This window comes from Gossypium arboreum, chromosome 12 (genome assembly GCF_025698485.1).
Source record: "Gossypium arboreum isolate Shixiya-1 chromosome 12, ASM2569848v2, whole genome shotgun sequence".
Taxonomy (NCBI): domain Eukaryota; kingdom Viridiplantae; phylum Streptophyta; class Magnoliopsida; order Malvales; family Malvaceae; genus Gossypium; species Gossypium arboreum.
In genome coordinates, this window is record NC_069081.1 from 23,822,975 (window position 1) to 23,839,596 (window position 16,622).

Sequence of the window (16,622 nt, forward strand, 5' to 3'; positions counted from 1 at the left end):
TCTATGGATAATTAACAGTTAATTCACTTACCAGCAGCAACGGTAGAGCCCCACAGTAACTCTAAGAATTCAGTACTATTGAGAAAAATATATACACAGTTGAGTTTCAGAGACCAGAAAGCACAAGCCAAAGTTCAGTTCATGCATGAGGACTACCTGGTAACACATGTCATCCAAAACAGAAGAAACAAGCATGAAATTCTCTAGTAGCAACTTACGAAAGAGCCTGAACAGGATCCAAATTTAAATCACAAAAGAATATGGAAATTACATATAGGCAATTACACAAACAACGACCATAAAAGCAATAAACTAGTAGTTAAGAAGAGGTGAAAGGGTAAAAGAGAAGCTTAACATACCTGAAATAGAAGAAGAAAACTGTGAAAAATCAGTTTTAGTGCTTATCGACTACCTGTTGAGTTTGAGACAGGAAAGATTATTAGAAGACCAAACTTTATACAAAAAAGAACTTAATCAAAGTATATAAAAGAGTACCAAAAAAAGCGACAATTAATTTATATAGCTTGTTATGACCTGATTTTGTTTCTTTTCTGTCAAATAAATATTTAATAAAATGAAAATCTAATTTCTATATTCAATCCATTATTTCGATTTTTAGGATTCATTAACTCAAATACTACTTTCTGCACTTCAAATTTTATTATATTTACTACTAATATATAATAAAAGGCTGCATTCTGTAATAACCCTGTAAATTAGAGAACCATCAGAACAAGAACAAAAATATATACTGCATAAAAGGCTGAATCACTTCAGTAAATAAAGCATGCCTTTGAATATTTAGAATTAACAGTCAATTGCCTTAGTAGCATCTTGTATGGCACTACCATACTCTTCCAATTTGGTGTGAGCAAGTGAGCGATTAGCCCAGTACACTACATTCTGACTATTTAGCTCTATCGCCTGCGTGTACAAGTCAATAGCCTAACCATATTTGTGTGCTGAATAAAAGAAAAAAGGTGAACGTTGTTATAAGAAAAGAGGACAAACTCAAATTACCAAATGAGCACTCCTCCCACGAGTACAACAAAAGGATAAAGCTGACAAGAAAGAACAGAAAACACCGATTAATCATTTAAGCATACATGGAAGGAAGAAAGAAACACAATGAATTTACAGAATTACCATTGCTAATGCCAGTAACATGCTTCCTTTTCTTGCCTTAACGATCTTATGGACATTGCTTATACTGCAATAGCAACCATACAAGTACATAAGAGAAGCTTATGCGGACACTAAAAGACAGCAGTACTATGAACAAAAAATAAATGTAGGATGGACTAAAATAAGGTGGTCTCATGCATGGAAACCTTGGCCTCTGCATTACACATGAAGCTATGAGTTGAAAACAAAAAGGGAATTGATAATGAAAATGCAATTAGATCATTTAACTCAGCCTAATATTCCATAGCTCTAGTATAAGGCTACAAGCCAACAAGAAGCCAAAAATGAAAGCATGAGAAGCTTCAGCTCTCACATTGGACTACTAAAGTGGACAATTTTCCACTAAAGGTCAAAGAATAAGTAATTCAAAGCACTAGCATGAAACTACAAGAGTGCCAAATAGAAATTATAAGAAGCTTCAACCATGAAAGTTGAAGTAAATTTTGACCATTTAGGATGCAGATAACCACTTACTTAGCAAGCCACTGTAGGTAAAATAGCAATTGGTGTCAACAAATACACAGCAGCTTTATATGTTGGAAGTTCTGGAAAAAAAAGGTGAATAAGTAATAAAATAGTCAAAGAAAAATGGCAAAGCAACAAGAAATCCAATATAAGGTGCTAACCCTTTCTTAAACAAAGAACTTACCATTAACATAAGGTATCCAACTCAAGAAGGGTATCGATTGCTGAAATGGCTGAGCCCACCACTGGGCACCTTGAGGGGAAAAAGGTAAGCAATCATAAAACGTGAAAAACAATAATAATAGAAGAAAAGAATTCAAAAGAAGTTTCAAATTTTTTATACGTGGAACACAAGTAATATAAAGGTTTAGTACAAACTGTCAAAGACACCCCTATAACATCGAGTGAGGAAACATACCAACAATTGCTGTCATAAAGAGCAATCCATATATCAGCGCAAGACCCTCAGTCGGCCCATTGACAATAGGAAGGATAAGTGCATTGGTGAAATAGCTGCAGAAAATGACACAACAGAAGTATCAGCATTGGTAAAAGAATGTTCCACTGCATGCTACAAAAAACCACATTAGAAACTCCCTTCTAAAATTTTATGTAGAAAGGATGGAGACATTCGAGAGGAATACATATCAAACAGAATATTTAGAATACCTCAAATATACATCACGAAGTTATCACAAAATCCTTTCAAAAAATTACCTAACATTGAATAAAGTTTGATAAAAAGAGATTGAAAACAAAATTTATAAACCCTCTATAGAATAAACCAAGTAATTTAATAACTGCAAAGTGTATGGCAGGATTTCTTAGAAGGAATACAAAATACAAAACTAAATTACTCTTTTGATAACTTACTGTTCCCATGTAGCTCCATAAAATAGATAAAATTACCCAGAACCAGAAACTGTCCCCTCCGCACATGGCAGTGCTCCCAAAATCCATGGTTTCGAACTTAAAAAGAATAATATTGTATAATGGCAGAATTTTATTAGACATTGTTATGTAATGAAACAAGTTAAATACATACCGTACTTGCAAGTGCATCACGCCCTGCAATATTTCAAGACCACCAAAAATAATTACTCCATCAGAAAATTTTCTAATAAAAATAGCAAAGGATGGAAAGAAAAGATTATAAAGTGAACTTACCATGGTCAAAAAGTTCTCCAAGTGGACTCGAGGAGTTTGTTCGTCTAGCTTGTTTCCCATCTACAGCATCAAAAGTCTAGCAAGTAATTACTAATATGTGAAAAAGATCCCATACTTTGAATACATTGCCAGAGAGAAAACATTCACGCTCATCCCCCTTCCCCAAAACACCAAGGAAATAAAGAAAGAATAAGGTGGAGGTATAAACCTGATACAAAAATAGAAGCAACCCGTGTGCAAGATGAACCCATCTTGGTGGAGGTGAATCCAAGTGAGGGGAATAAACCTGATTTTAGGGGTTTGGCGGTACCGATTTTAGGGGGAAAAATTAGGGGTTTGGGCTAAATTTTGGGATAAAATAGCGCCTGTTTTTAGGTGAAATAATTTTTTTGTGGCGTTTTTATAAAAACCGCCCCTATTGTTAATTTTTTGTGGTGTTTTTATTAAAAACGCCATCAAAAATTATTTTATTTTAAATAAAATGACACCATTTTGCTATACTAATTTTTTTATTTTATCTGTTAAAAATTATTAGTTAAATGATTTTATAAAATATTTATTATTATTATTTTTATAAATTGGTTTTATAAATAAAAAACTAAGTACTCTAAAATAAATATCGCATATTTTAATAAGAAAACAAATAATTAAATGGCTGTAATTAATTATTAAGTTAGAATTATCCAATATAAGCAATCAATCTCTCACATATCAAATTTCTATTAAAAATTAAGACGTTAATCATGATTTTATATTATTCTTTTCCGATCTAATCTCCATTTCATTAGAGATATTTCTTCCTAACTAAAATATGACTATTTTGCTAGATGTTCGATGTGGAATGATTTTAGTTTTGTATTTCATTTTATTTGTTATAATTTGGCCCTATCCATATCAATCATTACTTTTATTTATTTATTTATCAATTTTTTAATTCTAATATTTAAATATATCAAATGGTTTAGATTAAATATTTTAAATATAAAAGTATTAATTGATTGTATAAAATTCCATCATTTAACAAATCTTAAGTAAACTTTAAATCCTAAACCATTAATATATATAAAGCCTAATCCTTAAGTAAACCTAACACTTAACCCTTAACCCCTAAGCCTTAAACCCCAACCCTTAAACCATAAACCATAATCCCTAAACCCATAATCCATAAACCTTAAAATAATAACTCATACACTTTAAACTCTAAACCATATACCCTAAATCATAAACCCTAAACTATAATGATAATTAATTCAATATTTTAAAATTAAAACTATCCCTTTTATAATTATATAAGAAAATATTTATCATATAAATTAAAAACACTAATTAATCTAAACCCTAAACTATAAATCTTAAAACATGAACCTGAACCCCTAACCCGTAACCCCCTAACACTTAAACCTTAAACCACAACCCTTAAACCACCCTTAAACCATAATCCCTAAACTCATAATCCATAAACCTTAAAATAATAACTCATAAACATTAAACCCTTAACCATATACATAAATCCTAAACTATAATGATAATTAATTCAATATTTTAAAATTAATACTATCTCTTTTACAATTATATAAGAAAATATTTAACATATAAATTAAAAACAATTAGTCATATACCAAAAATCTTTAAAATTATTTTAAATAATAGTTTTTAATTTTTAATTTTTTATGTATTTTTTAAAATATCGCTAAAGATCGAACATTAGCGGCGCTTTCTGAAAAGCGCCGCTAAAGGTATACATAAAAGCGCCGCTAATACTTGATCTTTAGCGGCGTTTTTAAAAAGAGCCGCTAAAGCCACTAAAGGCTCAATACAAAACGATGACGTTGTGTTAAATTTTTTACGGCGTTTTTTGTAAAGCGCCGCTAAAGATCGAGCATTAGCGGCGTTTTTTGAAAAGCGCTGCTAAAGGTTAACCTATAGTGGCGTTTTTTAATAAGAACCGCTAATGCTCGATCTTTAGCGGCATTTTTTAAAAGCGCCGCTAATGGTCGTTCTTTAGCGGCGTTTTTCATTCAAACGCCGCTAAAAACCTGTTTTGGTGTAGTGTGTGTACTTTCCATAAAGTGGTATAGCATAAAAGTGTCGGTGGACTACAAAGTCGTAAAGTCGACACCAATATTATTTGATAGAGAGTACTGGAGGACTAGAGAAGAGTGCGATTGGCAGGTTTGAGTCGCATTTATACAAAGGACCCAGCTCTATACGACTCGAAAAATTGAAAGGCCTCATACATGCACTGTTGCACATAATACGAAGGTCATCGCAAAATGGATGCAAAAAACAATTTGCAATTGCATCATGCCACTAGTTAAGGACATGCCCACCATTCCTATATCAATCCTGATTGCCAACGTCCAAGCCCAGTTCTAGTACAACAAGTTATGTAGGAAAGTATGGTGGGCGAAACAAATGGTCATAGAGCAGTTGTACGAAGACTGGGATTCTTTATACAATGAAATTCAAGGGTGATTAGTTGTGGTGCAGGAGTAGGTGCTAGGTGTTGTGGTTGATTTGCAAACGTTGTCTTGTAAGGGACTGGATGACGAACTACAACTGAGGAGAAGAATTTTCCATCGCTTGTTCTGGATGTTTGAACCATGCATTAGAGCTTGCCCCCACTACAAACTACTGCCACAAGTTTATGGTATCTGGCTATACAGTAATTATACACATATTCTCCTAATTACTGTTGTACGAGATGATAACTAGAATGTTATACCCATCGCCTTTGCCAACATCGAGTTCGAGAACATGGAATTGTGGTATTTTTCCTAACGAATTTGCAAAGGCATGTTGTTAGGCAAGACAAATTTTACATTATCTCCGACATGTCGAAGGGACTAGTTGTCACAATTCGGCATTCTAGAGTTCCATGGAGATACATCTATTGTATATGCCACATCACTGTTAACTTCCACCGAGATTACAAGAATGTAAACTAAGGAAAATGAGTTGTAAACATGGGTAAATATCGGTTTCAATTTATTTTTTAAATATTTTTAATCACTTTAAGAAACTAAAAGGAATGGTAATGCGTCATTTCAAAATACATACGCAAGGTACTCGCTAAAACTACACCATTTTAGGCACAGGCTAGCAAGGCTTAAGGCTGACATGGAGGGGGACACAAATCATCCTTTCCAATAGTGGGTGGGTGGCATGGAGCCATGGTAATATGATGTGAGCTCGTATTCATTTTTTTATTATGAGTCGCAAGAGTTCCCGATCGAAATTAAGAAGTATAAAAATGATGGGCTAAGTATAGGTTGAAAATGGGAATGGCAGGATATACAAAAAAGGGTGTTTTGTTGGTTGGGAATGAAGAAGTTTTAATTCGGTTTAAGAATTGGTAATAAATCTGCTCGGGACAGCAGCAGTAACGTGATTTTGGAAAATCACCATAAATTGTGAGAGATGAGTTAGAAACTGAATAAATTATGTAATTAAAGCTTAATGAGTCCAGTTTCTTATAAAAGAAACCGTGTAAGCAAAAGAATTTTTGATAATAAGATATTTGAAGTGATGTGGGATAGGGTCAAAATGACTTCTAGATCCCCTATTCTGTTTTTATAAAATCATTATAAATTGTAAAAAAATGGTTATAAGATGAAGTTTACACGCTTAGACTCCTTAATGAGTCTAGTTTCAAATGAACTAAACAAGAACATATTTTGAATTATGTACAATGAGAATTTTGATTTGTAGTGAAGAGTGGTCAGATTAGTCAAATAGTGAAACAAGGGAAAAATTTAAGAAAAATATAGTATTGATTTGCCAAACCAAAAATTCTGAAAATTTTATAGATAAAAGATATATGAGTTTATTTTCAGGGAAAATTAACGACACTTGATTTGGAGTTTCGTAGCTCCAGTTATAAATGATTTGGTGACTGTTGCTCAGGAAGACAGCTTGCAATGAAATTATGATTATGTGGTAAACATTGACAAAAAATTGTTAATGAGTTGCTTATTGATTTCTTATAAGCTTACTATGATCAGTAAGTGTGAAAGTCGAATATATATATTATATTTATAAAGTGATGCTTGAACAGTCGAATAATGACTAGTTTAAAATCTTTGAATTTAAGCTCAAGAGCATAGAGGGACAAATTCGGATAAAGGAAAAGAGAAAGTAATCGAATAGCCGTTGTAATCATCCGGCAACATTCGAGGTAAGTTCTTAAGTGTTTAAGCTTGATTCCTTTTTATATGCCTAAGAGTTAAATTAATATGGCAAAGAGAATGTAAATTTTATTTAGTTAATGTGCCGAATATGTAATGATTTAAGGCTATAACCCGATTATGGCTATTATGCTTAAGTTGAATTGGATTTGGAAATTTGATGCACTAAATGAGTGTTACAATGAGTAAACTATGCCGTATATGTGTTGGTAGAGATATCACGATTTGTGATTATTAAATATCTAAAGGAAACCATGATGTGTATAAAATTATTATTATTAGTCCTTTGTGGTAGCCAAATATGGCTTGGCACTAAAGTGATTAAATGTGAACTTAGATGAGGTAAACTATTAAAAGTGTGGTGCTTTAAGACTATGGGCTAATACAATATGTGGATTCGTTTCAGAAAGTAAATTATTCATATCTGAATAACCTAATTAAGTACATGTGAATTAAATGAATTTGATGATTGATATGAATCGAAAATATAAGAAATGGTTTCATGTTTATGTTCAACTATGAGACCTTGTGTTAAATCGACAATCGATTTCGTTCAATACATTAAGTTGGTCAGGTATGCGATATGTACTTATGCATGTTAAATCGATTGGAATTGAATCATGAATGTGAATTGAGAAGAATAGGTAAAAATGGCTATGTCATATATGTGAGTAAGGGTAAAACCATCGTAAATTATCGATAAGGATGGGCTATATGCGGAACCAACTTATAATTACTAATTTGAAAGGTTGTGTGCGAATCGGTGAGCAATATGTATATATTAGGTGAATTGTGACCTTTTGGTTCTACTTGAATTAAGTTGTGCGATAAATAATTTATGTATATGACTTATAGTCGATTGGTCACTATGGGTTAAGTTTGAATGGTGAAATGGATATGTGATATTTATGTATGACTTTTGAACCGAAATGTAAATGATGGTGTTCATATGGAGCTTATATCCGAATGTAGCAAATGACTACTAATGTGATATGTTGAATGAGATGTGTTAATATATGATTAAATATGCATGATATTTGATGTGTATCCGGGCTTAAAGACCCGCAGGCTTTATGTTGGAATTATATCTGGGTTAAATCCCGCAGACTTCGTGCTGGTATTATATCCGGATTAAATCCCGCAGGCTTCGTGCTGGTATTATATCCGGGTTAAATCCCGCAGGCCTAGTGCTGGTATTATATCTGAGCTTAGAGTCCCGTAGGCTTCGTGCTGGTGTTGTGTTCGGGTTTTATACCTCGCAGGCCAAGTGTTAGTGAATTTGATAAAGTATGATAAATTGAACTCGTATTACACATTAAGTGATTCAGGTATGTGATATATATATGTATATTATATGTGAGATTGATCTGAAGGGAATTAAGAATGTGTATTGAGAAGCATATGAAAAAATGTTGTAAATTCATATGTATATTTGTATATGTGTGCATTTAGTTATTATACAAAGTTACAAGATAGTTTTCGATATGCTATTTAACTATGAATGTTGAAAGTAAGTGTGGGTAAGAAATGATACACTAGTGAAATTTGAAAGAATTAAAGTTAATCCGGAAGCTTATAAATACTATGTTTATATGAGTTTGAGTATAAACGAAGTAAAATGATGTGTTGTGCATAATCGGCCAAATAGTATTGTACTCAGAAAGTGTTATGTGATTCCGAACATTTGGTTTGTTTTTAAGTTCAACTATTTAAATTGCTTAAGACTTACTAAGCTTATGAAAGCTTACTTTGAATGTTATGTTTCTTTGTTTATTTTTGTAGATCGTTGACTCTTACTATTAGCTCAGGGATCGTCAGCACTTCGTCACACTATCTACTATTGTAGTAATCATATGATTTGGACTTTGCTTATGGCATGTATAGGATAGACTATAAGTAGAATGATATTTTGACTATTGTATATAAGCCAAGCGAATATGGCATCTTATGGAAGTTTACTTTTATAAGTTTTAAATTCGATCTTTGTTTGTGTTTATTAGTTATATAAATAAATGATCTTATATTTAAGAAAAGGTTCAAAATTTTACTGTTCTGATCCGATTCCTAATTTCTGGTAACGTCTCGTCCTATTCCGGTGACGGTTACGGGATAGGGGTGTTACATTTTTATTGGTAATAGAGCTATGGTTTAGTCGATTCTCGGACTAACCTAGCGTATATGAGTCTAGCTATACATGCCATAAAGTGATAAAATGATAGAGTGATGATTTCTGACAGTTAAAATGTGTTTTTTGTAATATAGTGAATTTTGATCCTGATCAAGCTGTAGCAGATGGTATTGAGAGGATTGAAACATGCTTATGATGTGTCAAAATTGAAAAAGGTATGAATAGAAGTATGATATACATTTGAAGTATTGAAATGCAAAGTAATTCTGCTGAATGTGTTATGAAATAAATATGGAAAAGTATATTAGGATAATAGTGATGTATATTGTATGCATGAGAAGTTATATTTTGGTTCAGAATTTTATGTAAATGGGCAAAATATATGCATATATATGTCATCTATTAGAAATGGAATTGTTGTGTAGTTTATGCTTTGTTAATGTTATATATGATGTTATGTTTTAAATATGTGAATGAGAACTTTGAAGAGAAAATAATGTCTTTGGAATGAGCCTACATGTAAATGATGTCTATGATATAATGTCAATGTGTATATGATATGTATATATTGAAATGAAGTAAGTGAATTACAAATATGATATGCTATATGAAATGTATTAAAATGTGAATAAATATGCATGGAACTCGGTGCTGTGTATTCGGGTCTTCGTGCCTAGCAGGCTTAATGCCGGTGATTCAAGCAAGGTTTAAGTGTTCATTACTATATGAATTCAAAGTTAAATGAAAGAATACGTTTAAAGTGTACATATATGATGTTTTATAGACTTAGGCACTGTGTGTACAAATTCTTTTAACCGAGCACTATGTGTACGAAATCGGTAATTGAGGCACTGTGTGTGCGAGTTCTTCAACCGAGCACTATGTGTGCGAGATCGGTCAGTGGGCACTAAGTGTGTGAAATGAGATTCATGTAAGACCTAAATGCAGGATGAAGGCATTGATTTGAGATGTTGTGTAAGACCATGTCTAGGACATGGCATCTACTCGATATGTGATAACATGTAAGACCATGGTTGGACTATGGCTTTAAGTAAACGACATACTCAGACAAGTACGACGCTCTTTAAATTGACAAATGTTAAGAAGTAGAATTGAAGTTAGATGTTGAATTTTAATTAGATAATGATATTCAGTATTTGAGTTTGAATTGGGGATTAATAGATATAAATTGATGATTGATTATTGTTTCGGCTGTAATTTTGTTATAAGTGGATACATGAAAAAAAAATGGTGGATATGTTGTTAAGGAATGGATTTATGTTATATGTACACTTAAGTGCTTAGTTGAAAATGTGTTATGGATTTAGTCTATGAGATTCTCAGTATATAATGTTATATGTGCTATTGCTGAATGGACACTATTTTGTTAATCTTGTTCAAGAAATTATTTTGATTAAGTTTCGACATTCGAAAGTTTGAAAGAATTTTGATGAATGCTGATAATTTTGGATATACGAGTTATGCGCTAGAATAAATCTCATGCCGTTGTATTATATTAGGCTTTATGCCTATTCGATTTATATCTGAGTAACGTTAACTATGATTGAATGTGCTAAATGAACTAAATGTTCAGTGCACGTGGAAGTTGACTTTTCTTTGGGAAATGAGTTAAGTTGAATATTGAGATGTGATAAAGTTATAAAGGATATCCATTGGGATGTTTGAGAATACGATACTTTCGCCCGATTCTGACTTATACATGAATGAAAATGTGGGTTATGAATATGTGAGTTGATGTTATGTATTATATATGTTAATATGTGATTATGTGAGTTGATGTTATGTATTATACATGTTAATATGTGATTTATATGTGTTTGAAATGCAAGTATAAATTCAATTAAGTGATTATTGCTTATGAAATCAAGAAAACGAGATGTATGTGTATACTTGTAGAAATGTTTATGTATTTGTTTTAAGATAAGAAAGTGATTTTATAGATCGATGTGAAAGCAATAATGAATTACAATTGTTATTGATGAGCTAATGTTTATATGGACATAATTCAATAAGAGGACGTTATCCTAACCTAGTCGCTACTAAGATTTTCGGGGACGAAAATCCCTAAGGGGGGGAGAGCTGTGACAGTCCTATTCTGACCCTAGTCGGGAAGTGGTTTAGGGACCGCTAAGCTGAGTCGCAGAAATAATTGAATATAATATTTTATGTCTAAAATATGTGATCATGCATGTGTGAAATTTGAATGCTTTGATTTTTGTCAATTTGAATGTGTTTCTAAATAAAAAGGACTTATGTGAGAAGCTTTGAATATATGTGTGGCTTATTTTAAGTGATTAATTATTGAATGATGCAAATAAGTGGGTTTACATGCCAATTTGCCACTTATAATGCTAGTGGCCAGCCAAGCTCATAAGTATGGGCATTATATGCATGGTTTAATATTATTATATTTATTGGTGGTGAGAAATATGTAATAAAAAATGTATTAAATGAATTAAAGATGAATAAAAGAGTATGGGTAATAAAAATAAGGTGTTAGTGGGAGGAGCAACCAAAGTTGGTTTATTCCTCCATTGCCGTAGCTAGGAAAGGGGGGAGAAGAAATTTCCTTTTGTTGTTAAAATTTTCGGCTAAGGAGATTGCTAGATTAAGGTATGTACAATGCTACTCTTGGAAATTCATGCATAAATTGAATGGTTAGTTTGAATTCTACCTATTTCATGGTTCAAATTTTTGTTATTTTGGAAGATTGAAATTCGGCCAAGGAGCTTGAAATTCTTAGTAGTTGTTTTGATGTCATTAGCATGGAAATTTATGTTGGATGTGTTGAGTTTGCTAGTTGTTTTGGCTTGGAAGTTAAGGTTTAGTGTTTGATTATGTGATTGCCGAATGTGTGGATAGTTGAAGAAAAATTTGTTAAAATGCTTAGTGTCGAGACCATTTTCAAATCGAGTTTTGGAAAATGGGAATCGATTTTAAAAAACGAAAATGAGAGTCGCCGCCAATCTTTTTAGGTGTGATTGGATCACCTTTAAAACATTTGTTTTAAAATCATTGGTTTTGGTCTACGAAATCAAAAGACTGGGTTCGGGAGTCGGTTACGTACGAGGAAGGGTTAGCACCCTCGTAACGCCCAAAAATTGGTACCTAATTGATTATCAAATGTCTTTAAGGTCGGAAATTAGAAATTCTAAGATGTAATCCTCTTTACAATATTTTGATTTTGAAAATTAAGGTTCACTTGTATCAAATGAATCAAGGCATTACATCCAACAAGTTAGGATGCACTATTTTAATATATTTGAAACTAAGCTAAGCATTTTTGAAAAATCCCTATCTTGAGATGTCAAAACATCATATTCAGTAAGTTTGGACATGACGTTTTGTAATTTCAAGACAGTTGCTCGTATTTTGAAATCCTTTTAAAAAAATTAGAAAGGTGCTTGACTATTTGAACTCTATGAGAAAAGTGGCGACCCAATAAGTTAGGGCACTACCTTTCTCAAAGTTTCCAAACATCAAGTATTGCTTTTATTTTTATGAAAAACTTTTAAACATTGTTTTTAAATGACTTTTTAGAGTGACAATTCTGTATTACAAAACATAAATATTCAAATAACGTATATTACAAAGTATTATAACACTTTATACAAATGCAATCACTATATAGAAAGCAAAATAGAATAATGAAAATAATCATGCTAAGTAAATAGGAATATACCCAATAGAAAACCTAATAAACTCACTAATTATATTATAAATAAAACATTAAATAATATACAAAATACATGGTAAATATTAATGTGTAAAATATATATGAGTAAAATGTCATGCATAGAAAATGGATAACTAGAATCTACATAAAATATGAAATATACAATCCTATAATTTCATGTACACATGAATGTGTTAAAAATGAAATGATGCATATAATACAATATATCAATCTATATACATACAAAATATACATTTGAAAATAAATTATAAAAGTCTAAGATATTAAAAATACATAACATAGCAATTAATTCTAAAGTAAAGTAAATATTGTATAAAACGTAAGTTTAAAAGAAAATATATGTATAATATAAACAATTAATAAATAGAATGAGCGTATATAAAAGATGTGATATTTAATAATATAATATATAATAAAAATATTTATAAAAATAATAATTATGTGAAAAATATAAAATATATTGGTATATAAAATATCAAATGTGTAAAAGAATTTATATTTTAATAAAATAATTATATAATATATATATATAAGTATAAGTTTTGAATAATATGGAATAAGTAATTAACGATAAAATACATGTACTATACAAATTATAATATTATAATATCTTCAAAATGTGTAATAATAAAATATGAGTAAAGTAATTACTAACATATAAATAAAGGTACGCATATAATACAAGTTAAAACCTTTAATGATAATAATATATAGATAAATATATATAATGGTATAAAATGGCATAATTTAAAATAATTAAAATAATTTGTAAAAAATAATATATAATGAATAATAATATGAAAAAAATATATTGTTACAATGTAAAATAATAGTATAAGGATATATAAACATTATGTGATAAAAATATACTATAATAAATAATAAGTAATATAATAAAAATAAAAAATGAATGTTACATAATATAAATATATAGGAGAATAATATATGATAAATAAAAATTTATATAGATATATAAATGGTATTTTTAATAATAATATATGTATAGTTTTTTATAATAAATAAATTAGATATAAAAGAATAACAAAATAATAAAGAAAAGGGCTAAGATTAAATTTAAATAGAATTATAAGGCTAATTTAAAAAAAATAAATTTAATTTTAAAAGCTGAAAATGAGGAAGGACTAAAGGGATAAATATCCTTGTAGCCGAAAAAACACGCGGATCTCTAAATGTACCGGGTCGGGCAATCGGGTTGGCCCCAAAACGACGTCGTTTTGGGGCCCTTCTGTACACTACAAAACGGTGTCGTATAGGGGCACTTTAAAAACCAATTTTCTTTTAAAAAACTTTCATTTTCACCTCCTCCTAAAAAAAAACTCAAGAATAATGCTCTCAAGAGCCTGCCTGCCCTTTGAGCTCCGATCGAATTCTGATCATCGGGCCTCGCCGTCCTCCGCCTTCTCCATCACCGTTCACGGTGGTTGGAGCTCCCAAAAGCGAGCTTTACGCTCCTTAAAGCTTCCCAAAGCCCAATCCGACGGTAATATCCTCTTTCCTTCACGTTTTAAAAGTTCTTTTGTTTCAAAAACGATTTAAATCTCTAAAAAAAAATGAAAAAAGATAGAAAAGAGAACGAAAGGTAGTTTCTGAAAAATCACCTCAGATCTGATTTTTATTCTTTTTCTCTGTAATATCCGTATATGTTTTACATTTATTTGGTTCCCCCCCTTTTACAATGTTTAGATCCAGGCTTTATAGCCACTGTTAACCAATACAAATTTGGTATACAAATCTGTCATATTTCTTGCCTTGTTTTGCTTCTTTCCTTTGCTGTTTTCTCCTCTTTTTTGCAGGTAATCGAGCGACGAAGTCTCTGGCCTCTGATTAGTGCACTGATCACGGATCCTTGAATCACGGCGCTGATGGTGTTACTGGAACGGCATACATCGAAGGGTCGAGACGCTTGGGATGACTCGAAGCTTCCAGAACTTCATTGGGGCGTTGAAGAGAAGGAGAGCTAGGGTTTCTAACCCTATCCGAAACTCATTTGGGCTCCCGCTATTTGGGCCTTCGGGTGGGTCTGTTTAAGTTAGGCTGGTCTAGGTAGGGTCAAGTTTTGGCTGCTGGATCTATTGTACTTGGGCTACGGGACTACTTTAAGGTTTTGGGTAGTGGGCCTGCTGGGTAGTTTTAGGTACTGATTTGGCTATTGGGTTGTAACTGGGTACGGGCTTTTGTAACCTGGACTGTTTAATAAATAAATAATTATTTTTTTTATTTTTTTGTTTAGTTTTTTTAAGGCCCGGACGAATTTGGGCTCTTACACTTAGTAAATGGATATTTGGTTAATGTTGTGTTTATAAATTACTTAAAATATAAACTTTAAATGAGTACTAAAGGTTGTATATGAATTCGGCCTTGGGAGAAATGTTAGTATAAAAATGCTTGAAAGTTAAATAGGTGATTGCTTTAATCACCAAATGTGCCAAAGAATAATGCATGATCTAGTTGACCAATATGTGTTAAGGGAACATGAATAAATATATTTCGATGAGCTATACATTCGGTTATAGTATGAAATGCAATGTTAATACTTAGTTGCTAGTATGTATATGTGTGCTAGCTGAATTTGAACTTGAATAATGATTTGAGCACGATGTATTGTATCGAGATTATGCTTAAGTGAAATTGTGATGAAATTGATTGGTGATATACATGTTTAAATAATATGAATGCAAGTTATGTGTGAAAGAGTGAGTTGGTAATAAATGCTCGACAAGAAGCGATAATGTGATTTTGGAAAATCACCATAAATTGTGGGAGATGAGTTAGAAACTGAATAAATTATGTAATTAAAGCTTAATGAGTCCAGTTTCTTATAAAAGAAACCGTGTAAGCAAAAGAATTGCCGATAATAAGATATTTGAAGTGATGTGGGACAGGGTCAAAATGACTTCTAGATCCCCTGTTCTTTTTTTATAAAATCATTATAAATTGTAAGAAAATGGTTATAAGATTAAATTTACATGCTTAGACTCCTTAATGACTCTAGTTTCAAATAACTAAACAAGAACATATTTTGAATTCTGTACAATGAGAATTTTGATTCGTAGTGAAGAGTGTTCAGATTAGTCAAACAGTGAAACAAGGGAAAACTTTAAGAAAAATCTAGTATTGATTTGCCAAACCAAAAATTCTGAAAATTTTATGGATAAAATATATATGAGTATATTTTCAGGAAAAATTAACGACACTTGATTTGGAGTTTCGTAGCTCCAGTTATAAATGATTTAGTGACTGTTGTCAGGAAGATAGCTTGCAGTGAAATTATTATTATGTGGTAAACATTGACAAAAAATTGTTAATGAGTTGCTTATTGATTTCTTATAAGCTTACTATGATCAGTAAGTGTGAAATTCAAATATATATATATATATATAAAGTGATGCTTGAATAGTCGAATAATGACTAGTTTAATATCTTTGAATTTAAGCTCAAGCGCATAGAGGGACAAATTCGGATAAGGGAAAAGAGAATGTAATCGAATAGCTGTTGTAATCGTCTGGCAACATTCGAGGTAAGTTCTTAAGTGTTTAAGCTTGATTCCTTTTTATATGCCTAAGAGTTAAATTAATATGGCAAAGAGAATGTAAATTTTATTTAGTTAATGTGCCGAATATATAATGATTTAAGGCTATAAACCGATTATGGCTATTATGCTTAAGTTGAATTGTATTTGGAAATTTGATGCACTAAATGAGTGTTACAATGAGTAAACTATGTCGTATATATGTTGGTAGAGATATCACGA

The 16,622-nt window shown here is 31.3% G+C and overlaps 1 pseudogene; it reads right to left on the reverse strand.

The window, feature by feature from the left end:
• Positions 1-1,030: 1,030 nt before the first annotated feature.
• Positions 1,031-3,230, reverse strand: LOC128279357 (choline/ethanolaminephosphotransferase 1-like; annotated as a pseudogene).
• Positions 3,231-16,622: the final 13,392 nt, after the last annotated feature.